Source organism: Mus caroli, chromosome 12, assembly GCF_900094665.2.
Source record: "Mus caroli chromosome 12, CAROLI_EIJ_v1.1, whole genome shotgun sequence".
In the NCBI taxonomy this organism is placed as follows: Eukaryota; Metazoa; Chordata; class Mammalia; order Rodentia; family Muridae; genus Mus; species Mus caroli.
Genome location: NC_034581.1, coordinates 4,459,367 through 4,477,540, shown reverse-complemented (window position 1 = coordinate 4,477,540; position 18,174 = coordinate 4,459,367). Strand labels below are relative to the sequence as shown.

The 18,174-nt window shown below is 42.7% G+C and overlaps 1 long non-coding RNA gene across 5 annotated transcripts in view; it reads left to right on the top strand.

Annotated features, from left to right (window-relative positions):
* LOC110307461 overlaps positions 1-18,174 on the top strand; it is a 204,094-nt gene that overhangs the window by 67,535 nt on the left and 118,385 nt on the right. For 3 of the 5 annotated variants that reach the window (XR_003838434.1, XR_003838432.1, XR_003838431.1), the window contains 2 exons: positions 519-793; positions 12,277-12,370. This is a non-coding gene — a long non-coding RNA (uncharacterized LOC110307461). The remainder of the gene's footprint in view (positions 1-518; positions 794-12,276; positions 12,371-18,174) is intronic. The other 2 variants (XR_003838433.1, XR_002379393.2) reach the window with 2 other exon arrangements.

Below are 18,174 nucleotides of genomic sequence, written 5' to 3'. Positions count from 1 at the left end.
AGCTCTTGGGTGGATGTCTGTACCTACAGCTCTTGGGTGGATGTCTGTAGACAGACAGCTCCTGGGTGGATGTCTGTAGAGCCTTGAAGAAGAATTAGTGAGCATTTGGATGATGCAAAAGCAAGAAGGAGGAAGAAGATGTGGAGGAGGAAAGACCTCAAAGCTGCCTGCATGCAGTTTGGTAAGGAGAGTGACTTGAAAGTCAGCTGGTTTGCTTAGATTCTATATAATTGTGACATGAGAAGCCAAGCAAAGAGAGTGAATGGCCCTGAGAGTGTCATATCTTCCTTGTGTGTGTATGCGTGTGCGTGTGTGCATGCATGCCGGTGTGTGATACAGCTACCTGACTGTATCCTTTCCTGCTTCCGAAACTTCTAGGGATTGGGCCTTTTTAAAGCCATAGAGACGAAGCTTGATTTACATCTAGACAGAGAAAGTTGTGGCGATCCTAGAAAGTAAGAAAATGAACATGTCTTGCATCTACCCACACATTTGCTCATTTTTGTCCTCCTTCAAAGACAGCTGTTGGGTACCTCGAGGGAAAGCTCTGAAGGATTCAGCAAAGAAAATACCATTCCTCCAGAGTCTTCAGCTGGCTGCAACAGCAGCAGCCCCAGCATGGCTTTTGTTGTGGCTATGACTGCAGAGTTTTCCTGACATAGGAAGCTTGCAGTCCTTAAGAAGATGGCTATTTCCACAGCTACTGGATGACACTGTGGTCCTGCAGTTCTGTCTCATAGAAGACCATGGGTTGTGACTTACTGGTGGGTAAGGACATAAGGCTCAAGAGAAGGTAAAAAAAATCATCAAGCTCTTTCTGCTAGCACAGTTGTATTATAAGAACTCTCCTGAGTTGAGAGCCATGTGTACCTAGGTTAGAACTGTCATCTTGAGGATGAGTCAAGTTTCTGCCTAGCTATGCATTGCAGGGAATAAAATGGGGTTGATTGTTCCATAAGTCCCAGCCTGCTTTAGTTGACTTGGACGAAGAACATAACATGTGCTCTTAGATGCCTCCACCCCTCCTCCATGCATCTTAGTATCCACATCCACTGATATCTATGTTACCCCTGAGCAAGGCTTCTGGATTGATAGTTTTAGCTTTCCTTTCTACCCTTGGGCCACCCTTGATCTTGCCACCAGGGAATGACAAGCTCCATGTCAGCCTGATGGCAGCTGGGAGGGGAAGATGAGTTTTGAAATTCTGTTTTATTCTGTACCTCTGTGAAATTTACTTGTTGATAAGGCTGGTCTAAATCTAGATTCTGCGGGGGTGGGGAGGTCCTTACTAGAACATCCTATAGCCATTGACTCACAGCAGAAGTGTCCAGAATTTAGAGTGTCACAAGTATTCTTGATAAGATTAGGAGCTTGGGAAGCTTGAAGGAGACAAGGCTCTCCTCCCTGAACCTACTCCCACTGAACATTACACTTGGGATGTTCAGATGGCATAGCCAGAGTTAGGATGGGGCAAAAACTTCAAAATTTCAAAAACTTTGAAATATACACAGGAGCAAACATGGCAGGTGGCAGAGTGTTTCTAAGAAGTGTGCACACATACATGTATGTGTCTGTGCTCCATGTGTATGTTCATGTGGCAGCAAATACTGGAGTTAGTGGGTTGATAGTTTAATATATAAATCCAGAAATGAATTCTGAGCATTGCTCATACAACTCTAGTTGAAAGCATTTTCCGAGGCACCACAATGAAAATTAATGCAAACTAAAGAAGGGAAGAAGGCATCTGTTGTCTTTGTGTCTTAGTCCCTGCCGGCTGACTGGCCAGACCATTCTCCTGATTTTGGGGTGCTCACGATTGCTTCATGGCAGCTGAATAGTGCTGATTCCTTGGGGCCCCCTCTGATGTAGCAGTGGCAGCAGCCTTGACTTCCCTCGCTGCCACCCTTTGTACATCCTCTCTGTCTTTTACACTTCAAGGGTGAAGGGCACAGTGCCAGTGTGCGGGCGTGGCATTTCTGCAAGTGAGTTAAGAAGCAGCTTGGGAGTAGTAAACGAGCATAGTCTCGTGCACTGTGTAGCAAGCAGGCCCCAAAGGCTTGTGTTTTCCTCCTATCCCACAGTTTTATGGCGCCATACCTTTAAATATTCATTGCCATTATACTACATGAGGATATAAAGTCAGAGTGTGCTCCCACGTGTCCCGGAGGGCGCAGATCCCTATAGTCTGAGCATTAAGGACAGTCTCTATCTCTTCATGACACTATGACAATAACTCCAGGCCAAAATAGTTGGCCTGGCAGCTTCTACCCCACTGCGGGTAACACACTGAAGCCTGTCACCAGTGTCCTTTGCTGAGGTCATCTTGAGATACTTTCTTGTCTTCTTTCAGACCTGGCTGAGGTGTCTTGCTTATGTTTCTCTGAGCAGAGGTCACTCATTTGACCTGGTGAAGCTTACATCCTCTTCCTCATAAGCTAATGTCTTGCTGTCCGAAACGCACTGCATATTCAGCCACGGTGAACTGGTGAATGATTCTGCCATGTAAGAGCTGCTTTTGTAGACTGGCTTTTACACAAGCAATACCAGGTTGAAATAAAAAAAAAAAAAAAGTGAAGACCAAATAAGGAAGCCATTACCTAGGAAGATGAACAAAGTTACTTAACATTAATTTACCAGTTCCTACTGCTCCCAGCCTGATTCTTCTAGCTAGAGAGGAGACATTTGGTTTAGAGAAATGACCTCGATCCTTTGATGACTTCAGCTTGTGTTGGCATAGGTAACTGTGCTGCACTGTCAACTGAATGCCCTGTGTGAGCCCACTGTCTTCAGGAGCAATGACACCATTTGCTGATTGAACACTTCTTTATCCCATGGAATGTTCCAATGTCTCCAATTTCCTGGTACCCAGATATATTAAATTCATCCCTCCAGGAGAATAATTTCAGGTCTAACCTTGTCATTACTTGGGCAAAGGTCAGCTACATTATTGGGACCTATTTCCCCAGCGAGCGACCTGATACAATACTGAACTGACCCTTACCATCTTGTGACTCCCTGTGTGATTTTCTTAGAATGGCATTCTCTGTGCAGCTCATTTGAGGTCAAGCTAGCAAAGGGTAGCCATGTTTGAGAATGGGGACTTTGATTTGAGTCTATGGGGTGTTGATATGTGCTGTATATCATTTCTCAGCAACTTATGGCTTCTATAATATCCTGCATGCATTGTCTTTCTTTAGGGATTTGAGCATGGCACACTGCACAAGCAAATGGTCCTGCACTGGACTACTCTGAGTTTAAATGAAACAATACTACTGACACAAGGCTAGACTCAAGAATGTGGCCAACTTGCTCCATGTACAGCTGTTCCACAAAAGAATCCATTATCCATTATCATCCTCTCAAACCATACCTGGCTCCTTGACTTGTCTTTCAGCTTGTAACTTTAAGGGCTTACTTCTTCTTTAAAATCCTTCTGTGTGGCCTTATGTTGTCTTGCCAACAATCTGTACAGCCACAGCTTTCAAATCACACCTTACAAAGCTCTTCCCCATATGCCTGTGAACTTGGTCCCCATATCACTCCCGCGAGACACACTTGGCATGCATGCTCCTCATTTTTACAGATTGAGAAACCATGGCTCAGAGAGGTAAAGGGACCCACTAAGAATCATCCAGCTGACTGGTGATGGGGCACATATCAGAACTCAAGACTTATGAATTCTGTACCACTGTCATCTGCCTAGCTCAGCAAGCACACTGTTACCCTGAAAACGATAACATTCTTTTTGAGCAGAAATGCCATGTTCCTCCCACAGATGCTCTGCTTTAAGTCTTTCCCAAGAGGCTTCCTTTTTTAGTGTTGCTGAAAACATGACTGATTTTTATCATGGAATAGTCTCCTTTCTGACCTCTCACCCATTTCTGGATGCCACTCGAGGAATTATATAACATAGATTAGTTTACAAAATTAGGATACTAGGTTCTGTGCCCAGCCATTGTGTTACCTGTTGATTCTAAACTAAGATTGTGTGGTGTTTTCCTTCACATGGTGTCTCAGCTGGGTTTCGGAGAAAGGTACAGCAGCCGAATGTGGGGTGCAAGAGTGTGCTCTAGTCAGCTGCAGGAATTTGGAAGCATGGGGTGGGTGTGGCAGCAGCCAGCTGTGGAAACTTAGTGAGCTGGGAGGAGAGATTTCAGAGCTGAGTCAGAGAGTCTGTCGGGATGAGAACAGGCCTGCCTGTCCACTGGTGCCTAGATGGCGAAGCATGGGATGCTTTTTTTTTTTTTTAAATATTTCACACAACAGATACTATTCCAGCATAAAAAATAGGCTTCTTCCTGATGCCCTACTCCATCCTTGCCCCGGTCTATCCTGCCATATGTTCATTAAGAAGACTCTGGAAGTATGCAGACTTGGCCACTAGGTGCTTGTGGGCAATCTAAGGCAGCTGTAGCAGGGGAAACAGAGGGTAGGATAGACACAAATGGATTGGAGTATTCCACTAACTTGTTGGGGGTGGGGGGCATGTAACCACCATCAGTTCAAGTTTAGATTAAGAATCAAAACAGTTGATTATAAAGATGAAGAGTGGGCAAAATGGCATTGCTATTTGCTTTAGGGTCCTTGTTCTATTTCTGACAAATGTACCATTGCTGCTGAAAATTATGAATCGTTTTCATCCTTGTTTGAATTTGGCATATGGGGTGTTCAATATTGATTGTCAATTCCATCGAATTTCAAATCACCATGGAAACAATCCTCTGGCCATGTCTCTAAGGGAGTTTCTAGCTTGTATTAATTTGAGAAGGAAAGACCTAAGCTGAGTTGGGGTGGTACATTCTATGGTCTGGAGTCCTGAACTGACTGAATGAAGAGGAACATGAACTGTGCCATAACCTTCATCTACCTCTGTTTCTTAACTTTAGATGCCACATGACAGCTGCTTCAGGCTCCTGCAGTCTGAAAAAATATGCTAGACCCTTAAATTGTGAGCCAGAGAAAACTCTTCCTGCCTTAAATTGTTTCTGTCAGGTATTTTGTTATAGCAACAAGAAAAGTAATTAGGACGGCACAGAAGCAAGGGGTTCTTTTTGGTAGTTTCAATCACACACATTGACCTTTGCTTCTCTTCATTCTGCTCTGTGTTTTTTAAGACTCAGCCTTCAGAGGAGCTATGCTTTTCCTTCCCATATATGCCCAGCTGTTCCCTGTTATAAGTGACTGGTGCTGGGTTTGAGGTAACTTGGGGGATGAGAAAAAGCAAACCCGAAGAAAGAGGAAGATCTAGGGCCAGGATTCCTGATTTTGACCAGCAAGTACATAGGCCTAGGATCAGACCAAAAGAAGGTAATCTTTGCCTGCTGCCTCTGGGCTTGGTGCTCAGGGCCAAGGAAACTTTTGTGCCATGGCTGTGGTCCAGCACTTGAGGATTTAAGATGCAGCAGTGTCGCACCAGTGAGCTGAGCCTGTGCCTCAGCTCTGGGCAGATCACAATCTTTTCCTTCTGGAGCCAACTGAATTAATTGGGAAAGGGGGAGAGCCCTAGTGACTTGTGCTCTGACAAGCCCTCGGTCTCTTTGAGCTCTGGTGACAGGCAGCCAAACTTCAAAGGCCCTCATGCCCTCTTCCTCTTACCCTGCCTGTCAAGAGACTCTGTTGAGGAGCTGATAGGGAGGGGGGAGGGCTGAGGGAGGGTGACCAGCCAGCAGGTCTTCCTGACATTTGTCCTTCCCTCACTGCCTACAGCCAATTCAAGATCAGCTCAGTACCCTGCTGCCACAGCCCCCAACCTCTCACACCAGGGAGACAGCTCTCCTCTAAATTTAGCAAGAGGAGGGAAAGGGAGGTCAGAGTGTCCTGGGTGAAGGCTGAAGGTGGAGGCAGACTAAGACAGTGGACAAGGGTGGGGGGAGTGAGTGGGTGGGGTGGAGACTGCATGTGGGGAGAGATTTTGAGTCAGAAGTAGCTTCAACAGCCAGAGGGAGGAAACAGGGAAGAGAGAGTAGGGGAGAGAGAGTGGAGGGAGGGAGGGAAAGAGGGAGGAATGGGAGGGGGAGGGAGAGAGAGAGAGAGAGAGAGAGAGAGAGAGAGAGAGAGAGAGAGAGAGAGAGAGAGAGAGAGAGAGACTTTAAAGGTTGCACACATATGAAGCACTGAGCCTATCTCTTTTCCTGCGTGTACCACAGAGCATCAGTGATATGTGAAGATGGGACCATTGGTTTGAATTTGCAGAGAAGCTGAGTTAGAGCTCCAGCTCACTGTCTAAGGAGGATGCTGTGGCATTTAGAGCTGCTTTCTCAGGAACCCAAGGGCATTTCTGTCTGTGGAATGCAGGGCAGCAGAGGTCCTGCTTCCTAGGCACCTATTTCGCACCCTCCCTGGGATGCACATGGCCTTGTTTATCTTGTGTATTCCTTGCAATACTTTGAAGCAATGGCTTTCAGAATAATCCTCTATTTTTGAATGATAAAGTTGAAGCTTGGCTTTTAGATGCTAGGCAGCTACTGTAGGACATGGCTAGACCTGTCCCATCTTAAATCATTGCTTTTGTAATGTATGTTAATGAATGTCCAGAAACAAATACACCTTCCTTTCACCAGAGTACAGTTGTTGGTTTATGAGTATAGCCTGTTCATTTAAGAAAATTACATTTCTTTTTTAAAAAATCTCTGTCTCTTGTCTGTCTGTCTGTCTGTCTCTGTGTATGTGTGTATTCACACACATTGCTTGCACATGCATGCATGACAGCACAGCTGTGCATATACTGCAATATAGAGGTCACAGGGTCTCCCCTTCTATCTTATTTGGTATCTTTCACAGCTGTGTGTGCCAGACCAACAGGCAAGCTTCTAAGGGCTCTCCTTTCTCTGCCTCCCATCTCCCAGTGAGTATGTGAGAAACATGCATGGTACTTTGTCTCTGTCTGTCTAGTTTCCTTTGGATTCTGGGAATCTGAACTCAGAGCCCCACAGTTGCACAATTGGCCCTTCACACACTGAGCTATCTTTGTAGCCTACAACAGTCACATTCCTTAATATTCCTTTCACTGTACACGTCAAGGATTTGTCCTTTTAATGTCCCCCTCCCCATCACATAGCAACCCATCCACACGAGTCCTAAGAATTCTGGTCACTAGAATACAGGCCAGCTCTGGATCCAAAATAGGTAGGATGGCTTGGTGTCTTCCATTACCAGTGCAGGATGGCACGCACATTCTCAAGGAGCACTTTTGGGCAAGAGAAACACTGGGATGAAATATGTTCCTAACCAGATAGAAGCAAAATATTCAGGGAAGAGACAACAACATCGAAACAACCTTGGAATCTCATTATCCAGGCTTGTATTTGTTAAATGGCTAAATGACAAGATTCAGAAAATTATTCCGAAGTATATTTATTTATGATTGTGCTATCCCTATCTGTTGCTAGGCAACCAAGAGTTCCCAGTTATCAGGGAGAGTACTAACATTTTAGGTTCTCTGTATGATCTATGGCCATCATTATGGGACTTGAAGCTATGCATGGGGGCTGCTCATGCCCTGTGGGCCTCTGCTTAGACAGGCCAGGCCCTTCTACCCATGTCTTCCTGGCCATGCAGCAAAGGGAGGAATGAAGAAGTATCATAAATAGGACTTAGTTTTTGTTTTTATTTATTTTTAAATTTTATTTTATGTGTAGAGATGCTTTGCATGCATGCATCTATCTATCTATATATATATCTATCTATATCTATATCTATATCTATATATCTATATATCTCTATCTATCTATCTATCTATCTATCTATCTATCTATCTATCTATCTATATATATATATATATGACATGAATGCTTGGTGTCTGCAAAGGCCAGAAGAGGGAATCAAATTCCATGGAACTGGAGTTACAGATGGTTATTAGGCACCATTTAGATGCAGAGAACTAAACCAGGTTCTCTGGAAGTAACTGCCAGTGGTCTGACCCCATGAGTCACCTCTCTAGGCCTAATTTTATTTTATTTTTTAAAAAGCTAACCTTGCAATGAATTCTGGAAGTAACTTCACAAAAAAAATGAAGAGTGCAACAGATCCTCTCTTGTTCCATTATATGTTTGTGTGTCCTCCTTCATCCCACCTTGTATATATGTGTATATGTGTGTATGTGCATATGTGTTTGTGTGTTAGAAGGTGATGAAGGAAAAGAAAGACAATGAGGGAGGGTAGTGGAAAAAGGTTTGCATGTTTTCCTTTTTAAAGATTTATTTTTATTGTTATTCATGTGTTTGTGGGGTACTGAGGGTGTTATGAGAAGGTGTCTGTCCCCTGGAGCTGGAGCTGGAGCTGGAGGTGAGATGCCCAGAATATATGGAGGAACCAAATTCTAGTCCCCAGGAAGAGCAACAAGTGACCAATCCCCCCTTCCCCGGGAGTACTTACATCTGTCAGCAGCTACCAGGACCCCACACAGTACCATCTTGCAAGGAGTCTCCTCCTTAGGTTCATGCTTTTTCTGCAGCACTGTAATTACAGATACTGCCAGCAGCCCCAACGTGGCTGGTAAGGTGAGTGGTCAGCTCTCTGCTTCTTGTGCTTTGTCTAGTAGTTCTCTTACAGAGACCTCAGAGCACAGGAGTCCCCGCCCTGGGTGCAGCTGTACCCACCTGAGCAATGCAGGCCTATTTGTTGTACAAGGAATGGTGGGAGCATAGCTGAACAGTTTGTTCCTAGCTGAGGTGCACTGTTTCCCCTGTAGCTCTTTTTATGTTAAAGCCTGTCTCTCCTGGTATAATCTGATGGTTTCCTAGGAGATGCCCTCCCTGGCCACACACTCCCTGATACTAGAGTTGGATATTATCTATGTGCACTAAGTATCTGCTTTGTTCACTCCCTGCTGTCTGCTCTCGCTCTCTCTGGGTTGCTTGCAAGTTTTTCACGTGGGTCCCTAATGCACAGAAGAAAGGCTAAATGGATTTGCCTCCCTATATCCTCCCCGGCTCTGGAGTTAGCTTTCCTGCTTACACAGAGAGATTTTTACTCCCTGCTTATTTCCCATCTCAAGCTAAAATAAAGACGGCTGATTTTTAAAATCAAGACAAATTTGGGACATAAAAGCATCACCAGTATTCCCATGAAGATCAGAGAGTTAGTTGTTCCTCAGAAAGGATAGGTGAAGCTAGTACCCCGCTCACACCTCAATTTCTATCTGTGCAACACGGGACCTCTGCGGTAAAACGCAAAAGCATCCTCAACAGTGCTGGCAACTCCGGTGGGGAGTCTCTCTTCTTAAGTCTTCTCTGACAGAAAGACCAAAACACATCTCTGGGCTGGCTTTTCACAATGTGACAGGAAGACAGGGCATCCCTGAGGTTGAGGAAGGCTGCTGTCACTGTGGGAAGAGGGCCTGGTAACTTTAGCAGTACCCACACAGAGATACAATCTCCGATGTGTCAAAATTGTGTTTTCTTAGAAGCCTTGATTATTCTAGCATCTTCTCTACCTGTCTGATAGTCTCTTTTAGACTTTCTCTCTACAACTCTAACCACAACCAATCAAATTAGGTTGAGATCAGGAAATATATACACCCTTTAGGGAGAACAACATATCAACATATGAATACACACACACACATATATGTATATATATATATATATAATTTCTAGAACCAAATTGAAAGCAAAACACATGTATCATGTTTTCCACTCCTGATTTCTGAGGCAGAAATAGCAAGAGAAGATTAACAAGGGCTAAAAGGAAACAACATTCCTGAGTATCCAAGAGTAGGTTGGATACTCTTAGTTCAGCAGTTCTTGTACCAAAAGGATGGGAAATATATGTAAGAACAAAAACCACTTCTTGATTCAGCAAATAACCCTGAGAGGATGAATTAACAGGATTTACGTCTAAGATGTTCTCTTTGCCTCCTCCTTCACAGCCTTGTGTTGCCTAGAGACCTTTGGAAAAACAACAAGTTTAGATAGATATATGACTAAATTCCAGAAAAATGGAGCAAGCATAAGGGGTTAAACCATCCATTCCTTGTCAGCTCTATTTTCCCATTCCATGGCCAGAGAGACCCTTGTCTCTGAATGGACTGGATCTGTAAACAGGGCACAGATGATAGGTGATTACATTACAAGTAATAAGCTGAACTGGATTCTCATGGCCCAACAGCTAACTATATAAAGCACTATCTGGAAGCTTCTCCTAGCCCATCTTCAAAACATCTGGGACAGTCTGTTGTTGAGAAAGACTTGAATCTGGAGCCTTAGGAGTAATATCAAGTGATGGCATGAATCACATTTAAGTGATGCTCACAGTATGGAATAGATTTGATGGAGACCCCAAATGGATAGCTATCTATACAGATACATTCATATTCTTGAAAATGAATCACATGTCAAAGTATTAGCATTGCTGAGTAGGGATCCTCTGTGTAAGTGCATTTTATACAGTTCTACTCTAGATGATGTTTTTCTATATTGTAATTGATTTTCTTCTTTAGGCAGGGGCCATTATTCTAAAACCTGGTAAAAGCGACTTCCTTGGAGCATGGTTTCAAAGTTATCCTACTGCTTGTGGACCTGTTTTATGTGGTCTCCTACTTCACGTCCTTCAGTCTTTGTACTCTGTTAAAGACGGTGCAGGTCTGGAGATACAGCTTTGCTGGTAGAGTGCTTGCCTGACATGTATGAAGTGCTTGCCTGACATGTATGAAGTGCTTGCCTGACATGTATGAAGTCTGGTGTTAGATTTCCAGCACTGTCTACACTGACACAATTTTACAATCCTAGCATTTGTAAAGAAGAATTAAGCAGAGCAAAATCCCAAGGTTATCTTCTGCTGCATAGTGAGTTTTCCACTAGGCTGGAATATGTGAGACCCAAAATATATCTCAAAATATAGACATTCATTAAGGGAACTTGAAATTTTCCATGGATTGACATTCTGCTTTAGTATAACAGTGCTTTAGTGTAATAGTATAACAGTGTAAGGTTATAAGTTATTTGAAGTTAGTTTTAATAATAGATATTACAGTAACTTACTCATAAATCAATAACCTAGTTTAAATGTATGTTGGAAAAGGTACAAATGTAAAGGGAGCTAATATTTATTAAAGCCTAATATGTGACCAGAATAATAAACATGTTGCCACATTTAATCCTGAGGGTCTTCCTGAGAAGATGTCACTTTCATCTGTTTATTGATAAGGAGCTCAGGTAGAGAAATAATACAGTCCATGCAACTTCTGAGTAAGAGAGTTCAGTGTATATTTGTTACAACAAAGTAGATATGTTAGTCAGCCCTCCATTACTGAAACAAATGCCTGAGACAATCCATTTATAAAGAAGAAAAAGATTTATTTAGCCCATCATGTCTATCATGAATTTGTTCATAATGTCTGAGTCTCTGGGGAGGCAAAACCTCTCAAGATGCAAAATGGAAAGAGGAGTCCAGGGTCTGACAGCTTCATCAAGGGCAAACCACCAATGCCCCAAAGCTGTCATTCAGCTCACCTCCTGCATTCTTCATGTCTCCTGATATGCCACAGGCTAGGGACCATCCCTGTAATGCAGGCTTTTGGGAACCTTCCTAGGGACCATCCCTGTAATGCAGGCTTTTGGGAACCTTCCTAGGGACCATCCCTGTAATGCAGGCTTTTGGGACCTTCGATAACTCTTTGCCTCTTGTTTGTTACCTTCTGTAGAACTCCCAGCTAAGTTCCACTTTCACAGACTTCCTCTAAGGCGTTCTTGATTTGCTCCTGGATCCATAGCCATGCAAAGAGTGACTAAAATAAGCTAATCCGTGGTTAAACAGTTGCTGGGCAGCAGAAGACCCTGGTTTAGGTTATTGCTTAGAACACAAGTTACATTCGTAATCTTACTAGTGATGCTGTCAATGCCTTCAAATACAAAGATTTATAAGAAGGGAATCAGATGGAGTGCCCCTAGATGTGCTTGCCTCAAGAGCTGACAATGGGTGTGTTGAGAAGGTGATCAGTTCCTGGCAATTTTTAACCTGTGAGATTTGGCTTTTAGTTGAAGGTCACAAATAAGAGTCAGAATTGCATTCTGGGAGGGAAGACAAACTCTGGACATCAGAGGTGAGGTTTCTAATGTAGGATGGACTTTCTTACCATTGTGTAAAACTGCTGATCCCCATGAGCCTATTTGCTCATTCAGAACATGAGGGAAAATTTGGTATCCACTTTCTGGGAGGAGTATCTATATGGATGCATGTGATGCCATTTGACTTTACTGTTATTGTTCAGACCTTTCACTCAGTGGAGTCCGCTTTGTTGTCCCTAATTCTCTAAAGTCATACCAATGTCTATTTCAGGGTTGCAGGAGACAATGAAGACTGCTTGGCGTCCCAGAGGGGCTACTTCTTTTCTCTGTCATCACTACAAACTCATTATAACTTGCCACCCAAGGTATGAGAGTCTTTCATTTTCCACATTACAGATGGAGGCCCTCTGTGAAACAATGAGTTTTGAGGGGAAGTGAGTCTTGTCATGACAGTGAAACTTTAGGACACGTCATCTTATTAGTTGTGATATTTGTTCCACTCTCCTCTCTCTTACCTTTATTTAGGAAAAGAGGTGCAATACTTATGGTTTACTTGCATGCCTGTATGAACATGCATGTGTGCATGTGTGAACACACATGCATGTATGAACATGCATGTATGTATGAACATGCATGCATGTGTGCAACATTTACAAAGATTATTTAGAAGCAGAGGGGAAATATAAAAGAATGATTACAAAAGTAGATGGGCATTTAAAAAAAACACAACTCAGTGCTAATTGTTTTGAACAAACAAAAAGGTAGTGAGACTAGCTCTCAATAGGTAGGTTTGAGGAATGATCTGCCTTTAGTAAGCTTCAGGGAAATCTCTGTAGCATAATTAATTTGAGTTGAAGAGAAACTCGTCAACAAAGGAATCCATCTACAAGGGTAGATAGAAACCAACTTTGGGATCTGCAGTTTTTCAGGGTTAGAGGTTCCTTCAAATGCCATGTTCTTCCTTGCTATTTTCTCTGATCTCACCAGAGAAGGTAGATGAGGAGAGACATCTCAGCCTGTCACCTATGCAAGATGAGGAGAGACATCTCAGCCTGTCACCTATGCAAGAGGATCCTCATGGGAATAAGTTACTTTTGTCAGTGCTATGACCAACACATGCAAAAGGAACGTAAGGGCTGGCTGAGTTTGAGGTGACAGATTCCATCATGGTGGAGTATCATGTGACAGGGATGGGAGGTAGCTGGTCATATTACATAAGCATTCAGTGAGTGGAGAATAAACAGGATTAAGGTCAGACAGATAGTAAAACCTCAAAACCCACCACTGGTGACTTATTTTCTTCAATGAGGTTCCATCCTCTAAAGATTTCCACAACCTTCCCAAATAGCGCCACCATACTCAAGGAAAACAAGTTGGAAGTTTGCTTCTTTGTCACAATGTCCTCTACCACAAAGGCTCCAAATTGAGCTCAATTTTCTCTGGGATTATGTGGTCAATGACATATTCTAGAAGCAGCTGGCCATAGTGGGTAGTTACCTGTGAGGTTTCATCATAGCTGGGGTTGTCCAAAGACATAAATGCAGGAGAGCCAGAAACACCTCATATTTGTCCATGATACTAATAATGCTTGATTATTAGAGAATCAGTGATGCTTGAGGGCTGGACCACTGTACTGCATTTTCCTTAATGTCATTAATGTAACAATAAATATAGTCAGAATATAACAAACAGTGGCTCATGGCTGCTTGTCACCTTATAACTTGCATTGGAGAATCAGTAGCCTGTGCCACCTAACATTTGCATGCTGTAGCTTTTGCTTAAGGCTCTGGACAGAAATTGGCTCTTGTGGTAGATGTTGGCTTTAGAGAACCAATTCATTATTCCTCTGCTTATAGAACCCCAAAGAACATGTCTGTCTTATTTCTGTAAGTACCAGAGTAGTACCACTGAAATGTGTTCCATCTGCTTAGCCCAGTCTTCTTCCTTCCTGATAGCCCCTGGGGGAAAGACCTGTGCCTGCTTCTTTCCAGACTGCATCTTACCCAAGCTCTCCCAATCTATCTCAGACTTGACAGTCTACTCCAAACTTCCATTTCTTAACTCCCAGTGTGATCCTGCTATCAAAATCAATATGAAGGTTTCCTCTTGAATTTAAACTCCTGGTGCCATTGAAAAGGTTGACCTTTTGGCTGGTGAGGTGACTCAGCAGGTAGTTATTTGAAGTCTAAGTTAGATTCTTGGGACAAACATGATTGGATGGAGAGAGCTGACTTTGTCCTCTGACCTTTACCTGCCTGCCATGGAGTGTGTGTGTGTGTGGTTACATCGGCTATAAACACATAAATGCACACATAAGACCAAATGTTTAAAAACTCGTACTGCATTTCTCTCAGGTAACACAGTTCCTAGGGGCTGATGACTCTTTTCTCATCTCCCTAATTAATGATTGGCTTTTTTTTCTTGTCTATTTCTACTTTTTTTAATTCTTTATTGCTGCTTCCTTCAATATCCAGATCTTCACAATTTCTAGAGAATGTAAATCTTGACTTAGAATTTTCCAGCTGCCCACATACATTCTTTTCTCCTCACTTCTCTTTGGAACTGACCTTTGCTTTAGGTCATTAGTGGGGCTCACCGATAGTTTCACCCTTTAAATCAAGCCAAGTTCATCCTGAGTGCACAGAAGTCGTTTTACTTCAACTAGGTCATTGATATAATAGATCCTCAGAGCAGTACCCAGGATTCATGAGGACAGTTTTACTCTTCTGAGCCTGACACATTATCTTCTTCCTGTGAGAGTGACACTCTTACAGAGCACATTAAGAAGAGCCAGTGGCTCAGCCAATCAGATACTATAGGACAGTCAGATTTTGGGTGCAGATTTGGGTCTTTTGTGCAATTGGGTGGCATGATGCCACTTGTCTTAGTGTTTTATCTATTCATTTGTCCAATCCAAGGCTTTGTTTCATCATTTGTGGAAATTAAGGACTACTGTGATTGTCACCTGGAAAAAAATGAACCATTTATATGTCTCAAGTACAAAGAAGAACTCAAATGCACTGTGACACTGAAAAAGCAACACACACACACACACAAACACACACAAACAAATACATATATACATATTTACACACACACACACATTTTTTATGAGGCAAATGCTGAGTTAATGGCTCTGTCTTCTGTCTTGCCAAGAGGAAAAGAGAACAAGATAGGTCCTAAGCTTAAAAAAATAACTCTAACCTGGTAAACTAGGAAGAAGTGAGCATAAATACTTAAACACAGCGTCAACACCATGATAGGTATTGTAATATAAGTGCTGCAATCAAAGATGAAGCAATAGAGAGTTCTGGGGGCGGGGGAGGTAGGCAATCAGAAGTTGTTAGAAGCTAGCAGTGGATGTGCGTGTAAAGAATAGGCAGTTTTTGGGTAGGCAGAAAAGAGGAGGCATACAGAAAGGAGAGGGACTAGAGGAGGAGCAGACAGAGACCACACATGCCTATAGAAAGAAAGGCTAGGATGTAAGGCAGGTGTGTTTGGAGAGGGAGAGGAAAGTGAGAGGAAGCATCAAAGGTAAGCTGAACAGCCTTCAGTTTAGTGCCATGCATGAAGTGTCAGCACCTGACCAGAAGCACCAACTCATTGCTGAGAAAGGAGGGGATGATTCCTAAGGCATACATATGCTGGGAGCAAACCCACACAGTCTGGGGATTAGTTTTGGAGCTGGTGAATGGCATGGGACTTCCAATGCTCAGTCCTCTTCAACCATGTCTCTTGACATTCTGAATGTTTACCTACAACCTCTTCCTTATTCACTGAACTTTCATGACTTGGACTGGCTGACCCTAGCCTCCAGTTTAGGTCTAGATTGTTGACTCTGATTGGCTTCTACAGCACCTAGTTCTCTGCCTACAAATGTCAATGGTAACCTCCTCCATCTGAGTTTGCTAGCCCTGAGGGGAGTTTCTCATTGCATACATACAGACATATTTTGCCTTGGTAATTCTTGCTTCTACTGTATGGTTTTCCTGTAGGCACTTACTTGTTGTTGTGTAGCACATAGTTTTAATGGTTATCAATGTGATGGATGCCCTAGGACCTGGGAATACACACACACACACACACACACACACAGACAAGACAAAGCAAAAAAAAATGTTACTATCAAAAGGATTCTGATTTCAATGAGTAATGAAGTTATATGGATCCCAGCTTATGGTTCCAACAGATTTTTCACAAGCCTCTTGATTTCCAAATGAGAAATTTATGATAAGCAGTTAATTAGCTGTTTGAGCAATGGTGAGACACCACAGACACCACTAGGCACTCCATGCTCTCTAGAGAGGGAGGCCGGCACTGGAGCCTAGAAAATATGCAGCCTGGGCTTGAGAACTGAGTGCATATAAATTCAAGTAATGTCCTTTGACTTTTCATTAAGCCAGGCATGTCCCAGTTATCCCTTAGGGACTTCCTTAATGTTATCATGGCAACATACAATTAAGTCAGATTACATTTTTTATATGCAGGGAAAGGTGCAAAGATACCATTCTAAATTATTCATCGGCTCACTTTTCACAAAACAACCCCAGATATGACTTTAAGATGTTCAATATTAAAAAATAGCAGATAATTTGATATTGCAAGATGACATAAAGCCGCCTTTCCTCTTCTCCCTGGGAGGACAAAGGACTTAATGGAACTGCACACGTGTGGCTGTGCTTATCACAATTCACCACATTACTCTGATTTATGTGGCAGATTGTGAACTCTTTGAGAATTAACAGAAGTTTCTTCCTCAGGCTGTAATATTCTGATTTCAACATTACAAAACCAGGGAGAGTTCTGAAAAGGATGGGAAAAATAGCTAAATCATCTCTCTCTCTCTCTCTCTCTCTCTCTCTCTCTCTCTCTCTCTCTCTCTCCCTCTCCCCCCCCCTCAGGTTTGACCTACTTATCATGGCACAGTCACTAAGGACTCATTAAGGAGATTTATTCAATAAAGGCACCTTCAGAATGACATCTGTGAATAGCAGTGAGCCTTAGAGCCCCTCCCCTTTAGTCATTGGAGCAAGACCCAGTTGTTTTAAAGGAGGGAAAAAGTACACTAAGTTGCTGAATTACAGAGCTGTGGGCCAGCCCTAGGAGCAGGGCTTCCTATTGGGTTATACTCCATCGTTCCTTTCTTGTGCTCTCATAGATCTTGCTGGCTATGCCACTTGCAAAGCCATGGCCACTCCTTAACTGGGCTATTTGTTGGGTTCGTTTCCAGGAAACAACTCTGAAGGATGAGGTCGTGCCTCCTCTAAGATAAAGAACTGATTTTTTTTTTTTTTTTTTTTTTACTCATTGCTCTAGAGGGGTAGGCTTCTAGGCTCAGTGTGTTGCTCTTTGAATGCAACCTATCTCTTGTGTGTCAATCTAGATCTGCTTGGACTGCCATGGTGATGTGGGATTGGCAACTGCTCTAGCTATTGCTTCCATCTTGAGAAGCAAAGTCCTTTTAATCCTTACTTAAGCAAGCATATATGAAACTGTGCCCACTTAACTTGTTAGCTTGTGAGTTGAGTAATATTTACACACTTCATAGGCTCTTATATAATAATTATATTTATGGTTCTTTTTCCACCCTCCTGTTTTGAAGATATGACTCATTGGACTATGTAATTTTATTTCAACAAGTTGTCACCTATTCTTAGTCCTGTCTTGGCATGTACTCTTACTCTCGTCACAAGATCTTAAAGAGGCTTCTGAGAACAACTACATGTATAACATTACTATACCAGGATTTCTTCTTCAGGATGCAGTAGATAAGAATTGTCTCATTTACTCCAGCAGACAGATAATCTCTGAGGCAAACTGTTGGATCCTTCATCTTCCATTTTCAGTATTATGGTATCACACCTCTGGACAAAGTCTAGTATCTTGTGTTCAGACATAGTCTTTTTCTTTAAGATTTACTTATTAATTATATATATTTGAGTGCAGTGTCACTGTCTTCAGACACACCCTAAGAGGACATCAGACCCCATTACAGATGGTTGTGAGCCACCATGTGGTTGCTGGGATTTGAACTCAGGACCTCTGGCAGAGTACTTAGTGCTCTTTTTTTTTTTTTTTTTACTTTTTTTTTATTACATATTTTCCTCAATTACATTTCCAATGCTCTCCCAAAAGTCCCCCATACCCTCCCCCCCACTTCCCTACCCAC